This window comes from Gossypium arboreum, chromosome 10 (assembly GCF_025698485.1).
Source record: "Gossypium arboreum isolate Shixiya-1 chromosome 10, ASM2569848v2, whole genome shotgun sequence".
Taxonomy (NCBI): domain Eukaryota; kingdom Viridiplantae; phylum Streptophyta; class Magnoliopsida; order Malvales; family Malvaceae; genus Gossypium; species Gossypium arboreum.
Window position 1 is genome coordinate 57359202 of NC_069079.1, and position 18472 is coordinate 57377673.

Below are 18472 nucleotides of genomic sequence, written 5' to 3' on the forward strand. Positions count from 1 at the left end.
GTACATAATTGGCCTCAACATAGACATGCATATTCGGCCAAATGAGGTGGATTGGTGTGCATGTATTCGGTTAGAGGCAAGCATATTGATGCCTTATCTTGGCTTAAATAATCGGCTAAAAGAGAGTGTGGACTATTGTGTTGAGTTAGATTCATGATTTCGTACATATGTGACTTTAATGTTTAATGAATATATATGGGCTAAGTACCTTGAGTTCCTCTTTTTGATACTCAAATGATTAAATCAATTTATTTGTCAATTTAAGCTCAAGAGCAAAGGGGAACTAAATCCGATAAAGGGAAGGAAAAAGTGGTCGAATAGCCATCGAAATCGTTCGACAACATCCGAGGTAAGTTTTCGAGTAATGGAACTTAGATTATGATTTGATTAGATCATGTTTTAAGCAAATCAAAATCATGCTCTTTGTGTGTGGCTATTGGGCCGAAATTGCAAGTGTGAAAAGTGCCTTGTGTTTGAGTTTTGCTAATGAAAATGAAATACGAATGTGTCATGATTTATTGATAATTGTGCTTGGTTATTCGAATGATGTCCGGGCTAAGTCCCGAAGGCTTTGTGCTAAGTGACTATATCCGGACTAAGATCCGAAGGCATTCGTGCGAGTTACTAAATCCGGACTAAGATCCGAAGGCATTCGTGCGAGTTACTAAATCCGGACTAAGATCCGAAGGCATTTGTGCGAGTTACTAAATCCGGGTTAAGTCCCGAAGGCATTTGTGCGAGTTACTATAACCGGGCTATGTCCCGAAGGCATTTGAACGAGTAGCTATATCCGGTTAAACTTCGAAGGTACGTGATTCGGGAATGAATGAACTTGCTGTAAAAATTTCAGTTAATACGCTTGTGAAATCCCAACAATGAGGTATGTTTCGTATGTGCTTTGAATTAGTTGAGCCCTTGCAAATAAGTATTCGCTCAGTTGATAAATGAGCTACCAGCCTTTGGCTAAGTTGATCTTTGTGTATGAATATAAGGGTTGGTAATGTGAAGTAAGTCTGATATTGATAATTTGTGCATATGAAATTATCTGTTTAACTACATGAATGCTATACTTTGGTTGTGTCTAAATTCATGACTCAAACTTACTAAGCATTAAATGCTTACTCCGTTTCTTTGATTCTCTGTTTTGTAGATTTTGGTTCTTCAGCTATCAGACTCGGGATTTTGAAGTCGAAGTCGCCCACACTATCAAAGCTCCTTTCGGTATATTTTTGGTTGGACTTTGAAATGGCATGTATAGGACTACCCTTTTGTTGTAGGTCATGTACCTTTCGGTTTTGTGTAAATTTGGATAGCCATGCGAAAATGGCTTAAGTATACTTTGGGCATGGTATTATAATCATTGTATGTTGTTCATTAAGAGGTATGGAAATGTTTGGAAACGATTAGCCATTGGGATGGTTAATCATGATCATATTTTGTGCTATTTATGTTAAAGGGCTAGTTGAATCATGGAAACTATGAAATAGGTAAAGCCTACCTTAAAGACAGATGCTGACAGCTGCAGTGATGTAGATGTGAAAAAGCACTAAAAATAGTAGGAATGGAATTAAATAGTGAATAAATTATGAAAACGAACCTTGACGAGTCTATTTTCATAGGAAGGTAACGAAATGATCATATGAATAGTATGTTAAGAGATATTTAAGTTTTCGTGAGACAGGGCTAGAACGGCTTCTAGAGTCCCTGTTCCAACTTTGGAAATTCATTATAAATTGAACAGAGATAATTAGAAGTCATGACATATATGTACAGATTCCTTTTTGAGTATAGTTTCTGTAGAAACAAACGGTATCAGTATTGAAGCCCTGTACAGGGAGATATCCAAGTCGTAATGCGCAAAGGTCAGTGTCGTCGATCCCTGTAACATGGGGGACTTTAACTAATAAAATTTACTAATTGACCCAACCAAAAATTCTAGAAAAAAAATTGTAGATGCATATATGAGTCTAGTTTCAGGGAAAAATCACGAAACTGATTTTCGAGTTGTGGAACTCAAGATATAACTTTTAAGGTGACAGTGACACAGTTAGCCGACTATCTGGAAATTTTTAAAATGAACTGTGCAAGTAAGTGGATTAAGCCCGTTAACCCCTCGTGTCCGACTCCGGCGACGGTCTCGGGTACGGGGTGTTACAGTTTTATTGGTATCAGAGCTACGGTTTAGTTGATTCTAGGACTACCGTAATGCGTTTGGGTCTAGCTATACATGCCATTTTATGTGATTATTTGATAGTGTGGTGATTTCTGACATTTGCAAATGTGTTTATTTATAGTAATGGATCCCGATCCCGACCGAGGCGGTAGCTGATGATCTTGAGAGTGTAGCGCCTGCTCCCGCACAAGGGACAGCGCCGGCGGACTCTCAACCTAATGCTAGTAATCCGAATGATGAAGCTAGACAAGCTTTCTATAGAATGATGAATGATTGGTTCAACCAATACATTCGAACTAATACGGCTGTTCCACAACCTCCATTCCCGACAAACACAACCCCCGCACCTACAATACCTCCAGCAACTGACCAAATAAGGTCAAATAAGCCCCCAATTGACAAAATCCGAAAACACGAGGCTACTGAATTTAAGGCTACGGATAGCGATGATGCCGAGCAAGCTGAATTTTGGTTGGACAACACTATCCGGGTACTCGATGAGCTATCTTGCACACCCGATGAGTGCCTAAAGTGTACTATCTCCTTGCTACGTGATTCTGCCTACTATTGGTGGAATACGTTGACTTCACAGTGCCTAGAGAGCAAGTGACTTGGGAGTTTTTCCAAACTGAGTTTCGGAAAAAGTATATCAGTCAGAGATTTATGGATCAAAAACGGAAGGAATTTCTTGAAGTTAAACAAGGTTCCATGTCGGTTACCGACTATGAACGAAAATTTGTGAGGCTTAGCCGGTACGCACGAGAATGCATTTCCTCAAAAGCCGTAATGTGTAAACGTTTCGAGGATGGACTAAATGATGATATAAAGCTGTATGTTGGCATCTTGGAAATCCGAGAATTTGTGGTACTTGTTGAGTGAGCTTGCAAGGCCGAGGAGCTCAGTATGGAGAAAAGAAAAGCTGAGGTGGGAGCCGGGGAGTTTCAGAAGAGGTCTTGGGAAGCCCTTCCCACGATCATCGAAGAAATTTAGAGATGGCTTGGGCGATCTAGGGATACTTCGGCTTTTCTAGACGAGATCGCGATCGACCCCAGTGAGCACACGAGTCACTTGATCGCCGATGTTGGAAATGACCGTCGAGATAGAGCGGAATGCCGTATTGTGGTAAATGGCATTCGGGAGTTGTAGGTTCCATGACCGCTCTGTTACAAGTCTTGGTCACCACCACTTTATCAAAGATTGCCTAAGATTGTCTGAACAGAATGTAAATCAGAGTGGGAAACCGGGTGCTACCATTGCTCGGGGTAGACCATCTAGGAATACGGGCAATGCTAGCGATGGTCAAAGAGGATCTAGAGATGCTACCACCAGATCTCGAGGCTCGTGCTCTGCTAGGGCTTATGCCATACGCCAAGCGCCGAGGATGCTTCCTCGCCGGTGTTATTACCTGTACTTTTACTCTCTTTGATACTAATGTGATTGCTTTGATTGACCTGGTTCTACTCATTCTTATATATGCGAAACCTTAGCATCCAAGAAGACTTTACCTATTGAGTCTCTCGAGTTCGTAATTCGGTGTCAAATCCTTGGGTCATTACGTGCTTGTCAACAAAGTGTGTAAGAAATGTCCCTAGTACTTGAAGTTCCTATTTTTCTACGGACTTGATGTCGTTGCCGTTGACTAATTTGATGTTATCCTCGGTTTAGATTGGTTGATTGTGCATGATGCGGTTGTGAATTGCAAAAGCAAGACTATTGATTTGAGATGCAAAAATAACGAGATAATCCAAGTTGAGTCTACAGACTTAAAGGGTTACCAAATGTAATATCGCAATGTTGGCCCGTAAATATGTAAGAAAGGGTGCGAAGCATACCTTGGTATGTACTTGATGACAAGGAATTGGAAAAGAAACCCGAATCATGCTTGTAGTTTGTGAATACCGGATGTTTTTCCAAGAATTACCGGTTTACCACTGTTCGGAAGTAGAGTTTGGTATTGAGCTTGTACAGGACTACGCCAATTTCGATAGCTCCGTATCGTATGGAACCAACCGAGTTAAAAGAATTGAAAGCTCGATTGCAAGAGTTGACGGATAGAGGTTTCGCCGACCAAGTTTCTCACCTTGGGGTGCACCAGATTGTTTGTGAAAAGAAGGACGGAACCATGAGGATGTGCATTGACTATCGTCACCGAATAAAGTGACGATAAAGAATAAATATCCGTTACAGCGTATTGATGATTTGTTTGATCAACTAAAAGGAGCCTCGGTGTTTTCAAAGATAGATTTGAGATCGGGTATTACCACCGCGAATTCGAGATTCGGATATACCCAAAACCGCTTTAATCGAGATACGGCCACTACGAGTTCTTAGTGATGCCGTTTGGGCTCACTAATGCCCTCGGTATTTATGGATTTGATGAATCGAATCTTGAGACGATGTTGGACCGGTTCGTAGTTGTGTTCATTGATGACATCTTGGTCTATTCAAGAGATGAGACCGAACATCTCGAGCACCGAGATTAGTGTTGCAAATTTTACGGGATAAGCGGTTATATGCTAAGTTCAAGAAGTGTGAGTTCGGTTAAGAGAGGTTAGCTTCTTGGGTCACGTGGTATCCGCATCGGGTATTCGAGTTGACCCGAGCAAAATTTCAGCCATACTTAACTGGAAGCCTCCGAGAAATATTACTGAGGTTCGGAGCTTTTTGGGACTTGTCGGTTACTACCGACGGTTTGTAAAAGGTTTTTCGATGATAGCCACACCCATGACGAAGCTACTTCAAAAAGATGTTAAGTTCGAATGGACGGAAAAATGTCAAAAAAGTTTTGATCAACTGAAAACTTATTTGATAGAAGCACCAATTTTAGTGCAGCCTGAATCAGGCAAAGAGTTTGTCATCTATAGTGACGCCTCCCTACTTGGGTTAGGTTGCGTATTGATGCAAGAAGGTCGAGTTGTGGCCTATGCGTCGAGACAATTAAAGCCACATGAGAAAAATTATCCAACCCATGATCTCGAATTAGCTGCCATCGTATTCGCCTTGAAAATATGGCGACATTACTTATTTGGTGAGAAGTGCCATGTATTTTCGGATCACAAAAGTCTCAAATATTTGATGACTCAAAGACACTTGAATCTACGACAAAGGCGTTGGCTTGAGTTGTTGAAAGATTATGAGCTGGTCATTGATTATCACCCGGGAAAGGCTAATGTGGTTGCGGATGCCTTAAGCTGGAAATCACTGTTTGCTTTACGAGCAATGAATGTACACTTGTCTGTTCTACCCGACAATGTGTTAGTGGCCGAATTAAAGGCCATACCATTATTGATTCATCAAATTCGTGAAGCTCAGAAAGTCGACGATGAGTTGGTTGCAAAACGGGCTGAATGTGTTCCGAATGTGGAATCGGAGTTTCAAATTGATGATGACGATTGTTTGAGGTACAGAAATCGGTTGTGTGTTCCAAGAAATTCAAAACTCATTTCGATGATTCTGAACGAAGCTCATTGTAGCCGAATGTCAATTCACCCGGGGAGTACGAAAATGTACCACGACCTAATACGTTAGTTTTGGTGGCATGGTATGAAACGAGACATTTCCGATTTTGTTTCGAAGTGTTTAATATGTCAGCAAGTGAAGGCGGAACATCAAGTGCCTACGGGTTTACTCCAACCGATCATGATACCTAAATGGAAATGGGATCGAGTAACGATGGATTTTGTATCTGGGTTGCCAGTGTCGACAAGTAAGAAAGATGCGATTTGGGTCGTTGTTGATAGATTGACTAAGTCAGCTCTCTTTATCCCCGTACGCACGGATTTTTCAATGGATAAATTAGCTGAATTGTATGTTTCTCAGATTGTGAGATTACACGGGGTACCTATTTCTATCGTGTCGGATAGAGATCCGAGATTCACCTCACGATTTTGGAAGAAATTGCAAGAAGCTTTGGGTACCAAGCTGCATTTTAGCACCGCTTTTCATCCACAAACAGATGGTCAATCCGAGCGAATAATTCAGATACTTGAGGATATGTTGAGATGTTGCATCCTCGAGTTTAGTGGTTCATGGGAACAGTATTTACCTTTGATTGAATTCGCTTACAACAATAGTTTTCAATCAAGTATTAAGATGGCACCTTATGAGGCTTTGTACGGGCGTAAATTCCGTACACCATTGTTTTGGACCGAGCTCGGTGAAAGTAAAATTTTCGGAGTTGATTTGATTAAAGATGCTGAACGGAAAGTGAAAGTAATCCGTGAAAGTCTGAAGGCAGCCACAGATCGCCAGAAGTCGTACGCGGATCTAAAACGAAAAGACATTGAGTATCAGGTGGGAGACAAAGTGTTTCTTAAAGTTTCACCTTGGAAAAAGATACTCAGATTTGGGCGTAAGGGAAAATTGAGTCCGAGGTTCATCGGGCCATATGAAATATCCGAACGAGTCGGTCCAGTTGCGTATCGATTGATTTTGCCCCCTGAACTTGAAAAGATTCACGACGTCTTTCATGTTTCGATGCTTCGACGCTATAGATCTGATCCATCGCACATAATTAGTCCATCAGAGGTCGAAATTCAAGCCGATATGAGTTATGAAGAAGAACCGGTTCGTATCCTAGCTCGTGAAGTGAAGGTGTAACACCCAAAACCCGTGACCGTCACCGGATTTGACCACGTGGTGTTACCGGGCTTACTTCCCTTATTTCTCTCTTGGAAATATTTAATTTCTATCCTGTGCAAAGCTAGCTAATCTGCGTCACTGTCACCTTAAAAATCCTATCTCGAGTTCCGAACTAAAAATCAGTTCCATAAATTTTCCTGAAACTAGACTCATAATCCCATCTACACATTTTTTCTAGAATTTTGGTCAAGCCAATTAGTACAGTTTATTAGTTAAAGTATCCCTGCTTGTGGTTTGACTACACCGACCTTTGTGCACTACGACTTGGATATCTTCCTGCATGGGCTCCAACACTTATGCCGCTTTCTTTCTAGAGAAACTAGACTCACAAGGAATCTGTACATATAGAGCATGACTCTCTCGGTTAATGTATAGTGAATTTTCAAAGTCGGAGCAGGGATCCGAAACCGTTCGCCTGCTTCAAAAACCTGAATATTTCTTAAAATACAGCTCATATGGTCGTTTCGTTTCCTCCATATGAAAATAGATTCATCAAGGTTCGATTTCATAATTTATTCACTATTTTATTCTACTTCGCTATTTTTAGTGAGTTTTCCATCTCACCTCATCGCTGCTTGGCAAGATCATTACTAAAGCAAACAATGACTATTTCATAATTCTTCCATGGCCAACTATTTCATCATACATAATACAAAATATGGCCACCTTATCAAAATTAAGGTTTCTAAGGCTCGTGACTATAGGTTTTAGAATCACACTCAACCGACCACATAGGCCATTTTCGCATGGCTTAAAGTTTACAACCCACAATTCAACAAAACAAAATAGCCTATAAATGCCAAATGTTCTCCTAGTTCAACTACGAAGACAATACAAAAAGATTTCCAGCCGGTGTGATGACTTCAACGACGGTTCCGAGCACGCAAACGAGGCGAATCCAAGAGACCTAAAATAGGTGACAAGAAAACACAGAGTGAGTTTATAACTCAGTAAGTCCTAAGCATTCGACAATCATCCATCAATAAAATTATCACAACATGAAATAATGTACGAGGCTAGGTACTCCATCCATATCGAAAATATACCATAGTTCCTCTGACCTTTCGGCTCCTTCTCATACCAATTCACCCAATAACATTTCATATACTGTTCAATAGAATAATAGAGGCATTTCCATACATCATCTCATTTCCGCAATAATCATGCAATCAAATGAACTTTCATCTATTCCACGATACTTTATTTACGGGAATGCAATTGAAATCATCACATAGATTTATAACTTACCAACTCAACCCCGAGCATGAACATAGCATCTATTAGCCATGAACTCAAGGTACTTACTTTTTCCGTTGTCCGTACTCAACTCAATAAAGTCACCCTTCCGTATAAATATTCAATCGGAAATATATATATAGAGTTCGCACACATAGTGCTTAATACTCGATCACGCACACTTAGTGCCATGTGATTTAAGCCCGCACACATAGTGCCATATAGTCCAAACTCGCACACTTAGTGCCATACATTTCAAGCTCGCACACTCGGTGCCAATCTCGCCATCGTACACATTTACTTCTAGACACTTAGTGCCGAAAGCCAACTTTCTACACATTTCACTATCTCTTTTACATTCAACGATATCATCTTTTCATCTCATTAAACACAATTGCATAGATTTTACAATCATTTAAGCAATATCAAATATATGCTTAATGACTTACCTTGTGTTGGGCAAGGAATTTCCAAGTCAGCTACTCGATGACCTTCGTCTTTCCCTTGCTTGATTCTCCTTCTTTAACTCCTTGAGCTTGATTTAACAAATAAATTGATTCAATCATTTGAGTATCGAAAAGAGGAACTCAAGGCACTTAGCCCACATATGTTCACTAGACATTAAAGTCACATAAGTACGGAATTCTTGAATCAACGCAACACACAAAGCCTTCAACATGCTTACTCATGGCCGAACAACACAACCCCTTAGGTACTCATTCATGGGCCGATTATGCATGTTGATGTTGAGGCCAATTACATGTTTAATACCACACATGAATGGCACACATTTTACTAGCTAATGCTTTACATATTGTAGCTCAATACACATCTATCATTTACTTCATAACCAAAACATAATCACAAGAAAATACATACTTTGAGATAGTATGTATGTCATACCAATACATCATGTGCAAACATATGTACACATATAGGTGCAAGGCCGAATCTCAAGGTGTTCATAACCATCCAAAACACAAATTTTTACCAATCAAGTAACAAGCATAAATCATGCTCATGAATGCACCATGGCCGAATACCTCACAACCATACCCTTTCAACTTCGGTCATGGTTAAACAAAGAATTCAATGTTTTACTCAAGATTGCTACAAAGAAATTTCAAGAGTAGTCAATCCATCACTGCATGCTAATGCATCATTAGCAAGCTTCACATTTAGCATGCAATGGCTTTAACACAATAACAACCTTGGCCAAATACCATTTCCATGGCATAACAATTATTTGAACCATGGCTAACATGAACATCAAGTTAGCAACTAAAACATGCATGAATCTCATGACACAACCTCAAACATACCTTAATCTTGATGCAAGTATAGCCAAATCTCCTTCTAGTTCTCTTCTAAACCAAGTATGAAGCAAAACTCCTTCCTTTTTTTCTTAGTATTTTCGGCCAAAAGGGATGAACAAGGATGAACAATTTTTTTTCTTTGTTTTCCTTTCACTCACGGCAATAGGGAGGAGAGAAGCCTTCACACACATTTTTTTTCATTCTTTTCTTACCCATACACCTTTGTTTATTATTTCTCCCTAATGCACCAACAAAACATGTTTCATGACATGTTTAGCCCATACTCCTTGTCATGGCCGGCCACTTCATGTTAGGGGAATTTGACATGCAAATCCTTATTTTTGCATGCATTATCAACTAGTCATCACACATTTCCCCATCATACTTTCAAAGTTTACTACTAGGTCCTTTCTAGTGAAATTCACATTTATAACTCTAAATCGAAACATCAAAAATGTCACACATGAATTAACACATATTATAGGCATCAAAATAAATTTTAAATTATTTTTATGCCTCGGTTTTGTGGTCCCGAAACCACATTCCGTCTAGGGTCGTTTTAGGGCTGTCACAACTCTCCCCCACTTAAGAAATTTTCGTCCCGAAAATCTTACCGGTAAATAGGCTCGGGTATCGCTCTTTCATAGAGTCCTCAAGTTCCCAAGTGGCTTCTTCAATCCCGTGTTTATGCCACAACACCTTCACTAATGGGATTTTCTTATTGCGCAACTCTTTTACTTCGCGCATCAGAATGCGAACCGGCTCTTCTTCATAACTCAAATTAGGCTGAACCTTGACCTCAGATGGAGTAATTACGTGTGTCGGGTCAGACCTATATCGTCGAAGCATCGAGACATGGAAAACGTTGTGAATCTTTTCAAGCTCAGGGGGTAAAATTAATCGGTACGCTACTGGCCCAACTCGTTTGGATACTTCATACGGACCGATGAACCTCAGACTCAATTTTCCCTTACAGCCAAATCTAAGCACCTTCTTCCAGGGTGAGACTTTGAGAAATACCTTGTCTCCAACCTGATATTCAATGTCTTTTCTTCTCAAATCTGCATACGACTTTTGGCGATCCGAAGCACCTTTCAAACTTTCACGAATTACTCGAACTTTCTGCTCGGCATCCTTAATCAAATCAACCCCGAAGATTTTACTTTCACTAAGTTCAGTCCAGAATAATGGTGTATGGCATTTACGACCGTATAAAGCCTCGTAAGGCGCCATCTTAATACTTGATTGAAAACTATTGTTGTAAGCGAATTCAATCAAAGGTAAATACCGTTCCCATGAACCACTAAACTCAAGGATGCAACATCTCAACATATCCTCGAGTATTTGAATTATCCGTTCGGATTGACCATCGGTTTGGGGATGAAAAGCAGTACTAAAATGCAGCTTGGTACCCAAAGCCTCTTGTAATTTCTTCCAAAATCGCGACGTAAATCTTGGGTCTCTATCCGACACGATAGAAATAGGCACCCCATGCAATCGAACAATTTGGGAGATGTATAATTCGCCAATTTATCGAGCGAAAAATCCGTGCGACGAGGATAAAATGAGCCGACTTAGTCAATCTATCAACAACAACCCAAATCGCATCCTTCTTACTCACGACAATGGCGGTCCGGATACAAAGTCCATGGTGACTCGATCCCATTTCAACTCGGTATCGTGATCGGTCAAGTAATCCCGATGGCACTTGATGTTCCGCTTTCACTTGTTGACATATCGACACCTTGAAACAAATTCGAAATGTCTCGCTTCATACCGGGCCACCAAAATTGGCGTTTGGTCATTGTACATTTTAGTACTACCCGTGGATTGACATTCGACTCTCGTGAGCCTCGTTCAAAATCATCGAAACAAGTTCAATTCCTTGGAATACATAATCGACCCTTGAATGTCAAGCAATCATGGTCGTCAATCTGAAACTCCGATTCCTCATTCGAAACACATTCGGCTCGCTTAGCGACCAATTCGGCGTCGACCTTCTGAGATTCAAGTACTTGATGAATCAATAACAGTTTGGCCTCTAGTTCGACTACTAGCACCTCATCGGGTGAAACGGATAGGTGAGCATCCATCGCTCTCAAGGCAAACAGTGCCTTGCGACTTAGAGCATCGGCCACCACGTTGGCCTTTCTCGGGTGATACTCAATGATGAGTTCATAGTCTTTCAACAACTCAAGCCAACGTCTTTGTCGTAGGTTTAAATCTCTTTGAGTCATCAAATATTTGAGACTCTTGTGGTCCGAATAAATATGACACCTTTCTCCAAACAAGTAATGCCGCCATATTTTCAAGGCGAACACTATGGCTGCTAGTTCAAGGTCATGGGTCGGATAGTTTCTCTCATGCGGCTTTAGTTGTCTCGACGCGTAAGCCACAACTTGACCTTCTTGCATCAACACACAACCTAACCCAAGCAAGGATGCGTCACTGTATATGACAAACTCTTTACCGGACTCTGGCTGTACTAGTACCGGGGCCTCGGTTAAACAGGTTTTTAGTCGATCGAAACTTTCTTGACAGCGTTCCGACCACTCGAACTTAACATCTTTTTGGAGTAGTTTCGTCATCGGCGCAGCTATCATCGAAAAACCTTTCACAAATCGTCGATAGTATCCGGCAAGCCCCAAAAAGCTCCTAACTTCGGTAATATTCCTTGGAGGTTTCCAATCAACTATGGCTGAAATTTTGTTCGGTCCACTCGACACCGATGCGCATACACCACGTGCCCCAAAAAGCTAACCTCTCTCAACCAAAATTCACATTTATGAACTTTATGTATAACTCGCTTATCTCATAAGATTTGCAACACTAGCCTTAGGTGTTCAAAGATGTTCAGTTTCATCTCTCGAATAGACCAAAATGTCATCGATAAATACAACTACGAACCGATCCAAGTATGGCCTGAAAATTCTATTCATTAAATCCATAAATACCGTAGGGGCATTAGTGAGCCCAAACGGCATCACTAAGAATTTGTAGTGACCGTACCTCGTTCTAAAAGCAGTCTTGGGTATGTCCGATTCTCGGACCCTCAACTGATAGTACCCCGACCTCAAATCTATCTTTGAAAACACTGAGGCTCCCTTTAATTGATCAAACAAATCGTCAATTCGTGGCAACAGATATTTGTTCTTTATCGTCACTTTATTCAACTGACGATAGTCGATGCACAATCTCATAGTTCCATCCTTCTTCTTCACAAACAATACTGGTGCGCCCCATGGAGAAAAACTCGGTCGAGCGAAACCTCTATCCGTCAATTCTTGCAATTGAACCTTCAACTCCTTTAATTCCGTTAATGCCATACGATACGGGCTATTGAGATCGGCGTAGTACCGGTACAACCGATGCGAATTCCACTTCTCGAACCGGTGGCAATCCGGTAACTCCTCGGGAAAAACATCTCAATACTCACAAACCACTGGTACCGATTCGAGTTTCCTTTCCGTCTCTTTACTTTCAAACACATACGCAAGGTATGTTTCACACCCTTTTCACATACCTCCGAGCGGTCATAGAAGATACTATCGCCGGCACTCCTTTTAAATCGAGAGACTCGACTCGGACTACCTCGTTATTTGCACTCCTCAAATCAATGGTTTTCCTTTTGCGGTCCACCATTGCATCATGTATGGTCACCAATCCATACCAAGAATAACATCAAATTCATCAAATGGTAGAAGCATCGGATCGGTAGAAAAACAGATTCTCGAATTATTAGGGGCATCTCTTGCACACTTTATCAACGAGTACGTATTGACCCAAAGGGTTTGACACTCGAATACGAACTCGAGAGACTCAACAGTAGAGTCTCACCGATGCTAAGGTTTCACATACATATGAATGAGTAGAGCGGGGTCAATCAATGCAATTACACTAGTATCAAAGAGAGTAAAAGTACCAATGATAACGTCGGGAGGATGCCTCCTCTTGTGCACGGATGGCATATGCTCTAGCAGAGCACGGTCTCGGATCGAACAGTAGTATCGAGGCTCCTCTCGATTACCACCCCTACCTCCGAGAAATTCTGGGGGCCTACCTCTAGCCGTCGTTCCACTAGGTCTTGCACCTTGCATCTTATTCTTCTCATCTAGCTCTGCAATCTCTAATGAAGTGGTCCTTGAACCGCATCCATAACAGCCCTATTAATGACTTACCCCAACATTCACCTAAGTGTCGTCTTCCACATTGGGGGCATTCAGTCTCTCTTCATGATTATTGCCCACACTAGCTACCAAGTAGCTCGGAGTCCGCCAATGGTCGGGCTCGATGGAAATTCCCGATGCGCCTCGACTTATTAGTGTCCTCCCGGAACTTCTTTACCGCCGAGAATGGAGCTTTACTCGCCGATCTTTTACGATAATCTCTTGCTTCAAATTCAACCTTCTTCTTCTCCTTTCCAAGTTCTTCCGCCTTGCAGGCTCGTTCGACTAGTGTTGTAACACCCCTAACTCGTGACCGTCATGATTAGCGGACACGAGGGTTAATGACCAAATCCTCTCAAGGTACCAACCAATTTGACATTACCAGTCAGGCTGGAAAACTGGATTCTCGAATTATTAGGGGGCATCTCTTGCACACTTTATCAACGAGTACGTATTGACCCAAAGGGTTTGACACTCGAATTACGAACTCAGTAGACTCAACAGGTAGAGTCTTACTGGATGCTAAAGTTTCACATACATATGAATGAGTAGAGCCGGGGTCAATCAATGCAATCACACTAGTATCAAAGAGAGTAAAAGTACCAGTGATAACGTCAGGGGAGGATGCCTCCTCTCGTGCGCGGATGGCATATGCTCTAGCAGGAGCTCGGGTCTCGGATCGAACAGTAGTGTCGGTGGCTCCCCTCTGATTACCACCCCTACCTCCTGAAACCCTCGGGGGTCTACCTCTAGCTGTCGCCCCACTAGATCTCGCACCTTGCATCTTATTCTTCTCATCTAGCTCCGTGCAATCCCTAATGAAGTGGTCCTTCGAACCACATCCGTAATGAGCAGGCTAATGAGACTTACCCCAACATTCACCTAGGTGTCGTCTTCCACATTGGGGACATTCAGTCTCTCTTGACGATTATTGCCCACACTAGCTACCGATGTAGCTCGGAGTCCGTCAATGGTCGGGCTCTAATGGAAATTCCATAATCGCCTCGACTTCTTGGTGTCCTCCACGAACCTCTTTACAATGAGAACGGAGCTTTACTCGTTGATCTTTTACGGTAATCTCTTGCTTCAAATTCAGCCTTCTTCTTCTCCTTCCCAAGTTCTTCCGCCTTGCGTGCTCGTTCGACTAATGTCACGAACTCCTTTATCTCCAAAATTCCCACTAGTAACTTTAACTCTTCATTCAATCCTTCTTCAAATCTTTTGCACATAGCAACCTCATCAGCCACACACTCCCGAGCATACCGACTAAGTCTTACGAACTCATGTTCAGATTCGATCTGATCATACGGCCTTGCTTGAGTTCCAGAACTCCTTACGCTTCGATCGATGAACCGTTGACTAATATATTTCTTCCGAATTCCGTTTGAAAGAAGTCCCAAGTAACTTGTTCCTTTGGGACTATGGAAATCAAGGTCCTCCACCAATAGTAGGTGAGTCTCGCAACAAAGATATAGCACACTTAAGACATTCATCGGTGTGCATGACAGTTCATCAAACACTCTAATGGTGTTATCAAGCGAACTTCGGCCCTTTCGGCATCGCTCGGTAACTATGGCCTTAAACTCCTCGGCCCACGCTTCCTAATCAAGTCCACGGTGGTTTACTCAGCCTCACAGATCGATGAATCGATGGCATTACGGGCTCTTGGGGTGGATTATTTAAATTCGGAATGGTTGGACAGCCGGATTGGTTCGGGCATATTATGCGACCCACTCATTCATCATGGTGAAGAAGGCTTGTTTCGCCTTCATTTTGATTATTCATGATGATGACGAGGCTCAACAGGCGGTGTCCCTTGTGCAAGAGCAGCCGCTACACTTTCAACGTCATCCGCCAAGGGTCTCTATCCGGGTTCCATCGCTAATCAAAACAAAAATTTCAACCGTCAAGTCATCACATTATTAGGCACTAACAATTTGGCATGTATAGCTAGACTCACACGCTCTATGGTAGTCCTAGAACCGACTAAACCATAGCTCGATACCAATAAAATTGTAACACCCCTAACTCGTGACCGTCCGGTTATCGGACACGAGGGTTAACGCCAAATCCTCTCAAGGTACCAACCAATTTGACATTACCAGTCAGGCTGGAAAACTGCGTCACCGTCGCCTTAAAAATCATATCTCGAGTTTCAAAACTCGGAAACAGGTTTCGTAAATTTTCCCTGAATTTAGACTCACATACCCATCCATGGATTTATTTCTAGAATTTTTGGTCGGGCCAATTGGTACAGTTTATTAGTTAAAATCACCCATGTTACAGGGATCGACTGCTCTGACCTTCGCGCGTTACAACTTGAATATCTCTCTGTACAGGGATTTAATACTGGTGTCGTTTGTTTCTAATGAAACTAGACTCAAAATGGAATCTGTACACATAAGGCATGACCCCTAATTCTTTCTGGATAATTTATGGTAAATTTTCAAAGTCGCGACAGGGGACCCAGAAAAAGTTCTGGCCCTGTCTCACAAGAACTTTAATATTTCTCAGTATACTGCTCATATGGTCGTTTCGTTTCATCCATATAAAAATAGATTCATCAAGGTTCAATTTCATAATTTACTCACTATTTAATTCTACTTATACTATTTTTAGTGATTTTTCAATCTCATCTCACTGCTGCTGTCCGCAACAGTTACTGCAGTAGACTATGCCAATTTCATGAATCTTTCCTTGGCCTTAATCATCCATCATACATGACACAAATTATGGCCACCTTATCAAAATTAGAGTTTCTAAGACTCGTGGCTATAGGTTCTAGCATCCCACTCGACGACCACATAGGCCATTTTCACATGGCTTAAAGTTTACAACCCACAATTCGACAAAATATAATAGCCTATACATGCCAAATGTTCTTCAACAACGAAAACAATACCACAAGATTTCAGCCGGTGTCTTTGACTTCAACGACGGTCCCGATCACGCAAACAATACGAGTCCGAGAGACCTAAAATGGGTGACAAGAAAAACACCGAGTGAGTTTACAACTCAGTAAGTCATAAGCATTCATCAATCCACTGATAAAGTTACTACAACATGTACAACAAACGAGGCTAGGTACTCATCCATATCGAATCTATACCATAGTACCTCGGACCTTTCGGTCCAATCTCGTACCAAGTCATACATCCACATTTCATATTCTACACAACAAGATAATCGAAGCATTTTTACACGTTAACTCATTTTCCAGCACAACCATACAATTTCAATCATCACATAGATTTAAGGCTTACCAAATTCAACCCCAAGCATGAACGTATTCTCTATTCGTCATGAGCTCGAGGTACTTACCCGATCCGCTGTCCATACTCAATTCAATGGAGACACACCCTCCATATATATAGAGTACGCACACATAGTGCTTACCACTCGATTTCGCACACTTAGTGCCACGCAATTTAAGCCCGCACACACAGTGCCATACCCTTCGAGCTCGCACACCCAGTGCCGTATTTTTCCAGCTTGCACACATAGTGTCATATTTTTCCAGCATGCACACTTAGTGCCTTATATTTCCAGCACGCACACTTAGTGCCATATATTTCCAGCACGCACACTTAGTGCCAATCTCGTCACCATACACACGTATTGCCCAAGACACATAGTGCCGAAAGCAAACTTTCTACACATTCCACTATTTCTTTTACATTCAACAATTATCCTCACTCCATACACATACAATTTCATTTATACATATATAGCATTCCATTAAACACAATTGCATAGATTTTCCAATCATTTAAGCAATATCAAACATATGTGCTTAATGACTTACTTTGTTTGGGGTAGAACGGTTCCAAATCGGCTACTCGTTTGCTTTCTCCTTTCCTTTGTCCAATCTAGTTCCCCTTTGCTCTTGAGCTAAATCAAACAATTTACCTCTCCATCAAACACAAACATACGGCATTCACATGCATTATTATGGTTATTGGCGAATACTTAACACAACTAAGCTGAAAATTTACTCAATCTCATCTTAATTTATTGCTACTTATTTATCAAAGTTTCCAATACAATGTATTTAACACCTATGCCCATTTATACCCCATATGGCCGAATGCTTCATTCCTTACCCAATTAACCATCCAACAATTTTTCAGCCTCATTACCACCCTTTTCATGTCTAATTGTTTAAATACTCTCAAGCTCATTCACAAGTACTATTATACATCTCATTAAGCATTAATCATTTTGCAACATAAATTCTATAGCATGGCCGAATACTCATGCACACACACATAACAACAAGAACTCAATGGCACAAAATTTCCTTTTTGTTAAACATTCAACTCACTCATCTCCATGCTTTCATCACAACAACATCAAAACACTCACCAAGGAAAACAACATGCATGGCGAAATTTAACTCACCTAACAACTTAGTTTCGATTTGAGATTCAAGGAAAATTTTGAACCAATCCTCCAAATCATGCATGCATTTTCAAGAGTGGCATAAAACATACCTTCTTGTATCAAAACACCTTAGTCTAGTAAGCTCCCATGGCTGATTTTCTCAAGCTTTTTCCCCCTTTCTTCTTAGTATATTCGCCAAGCAAGGAGAAAATGAGAGAATGAACACTTTTTTTTTCTTTTGTTTTCATCATATCCCTATTTTTTTCAATTTCATTTCTTTATTCTTTCAAGCATAATCCATTAGCTAAACATGTTTGAAACATGTTTTCCTTGCCCATCACTCTTGACATGGCCGGCCACTACCCTTAGGAATGGGCTATTTGACATGCAAGTCCATTTATTTTACTTCATCCTTTTTATTAATCTCCTAAAATTAGCCACATCTATTTAAATCCTTTCACATGAGTCCTTTTTCTTTCAATTCACAATCAAATTAACTAAATCAAAGAATTCAAAATTCACACATGCATTTTCACATATTCTAGACAATAAATATT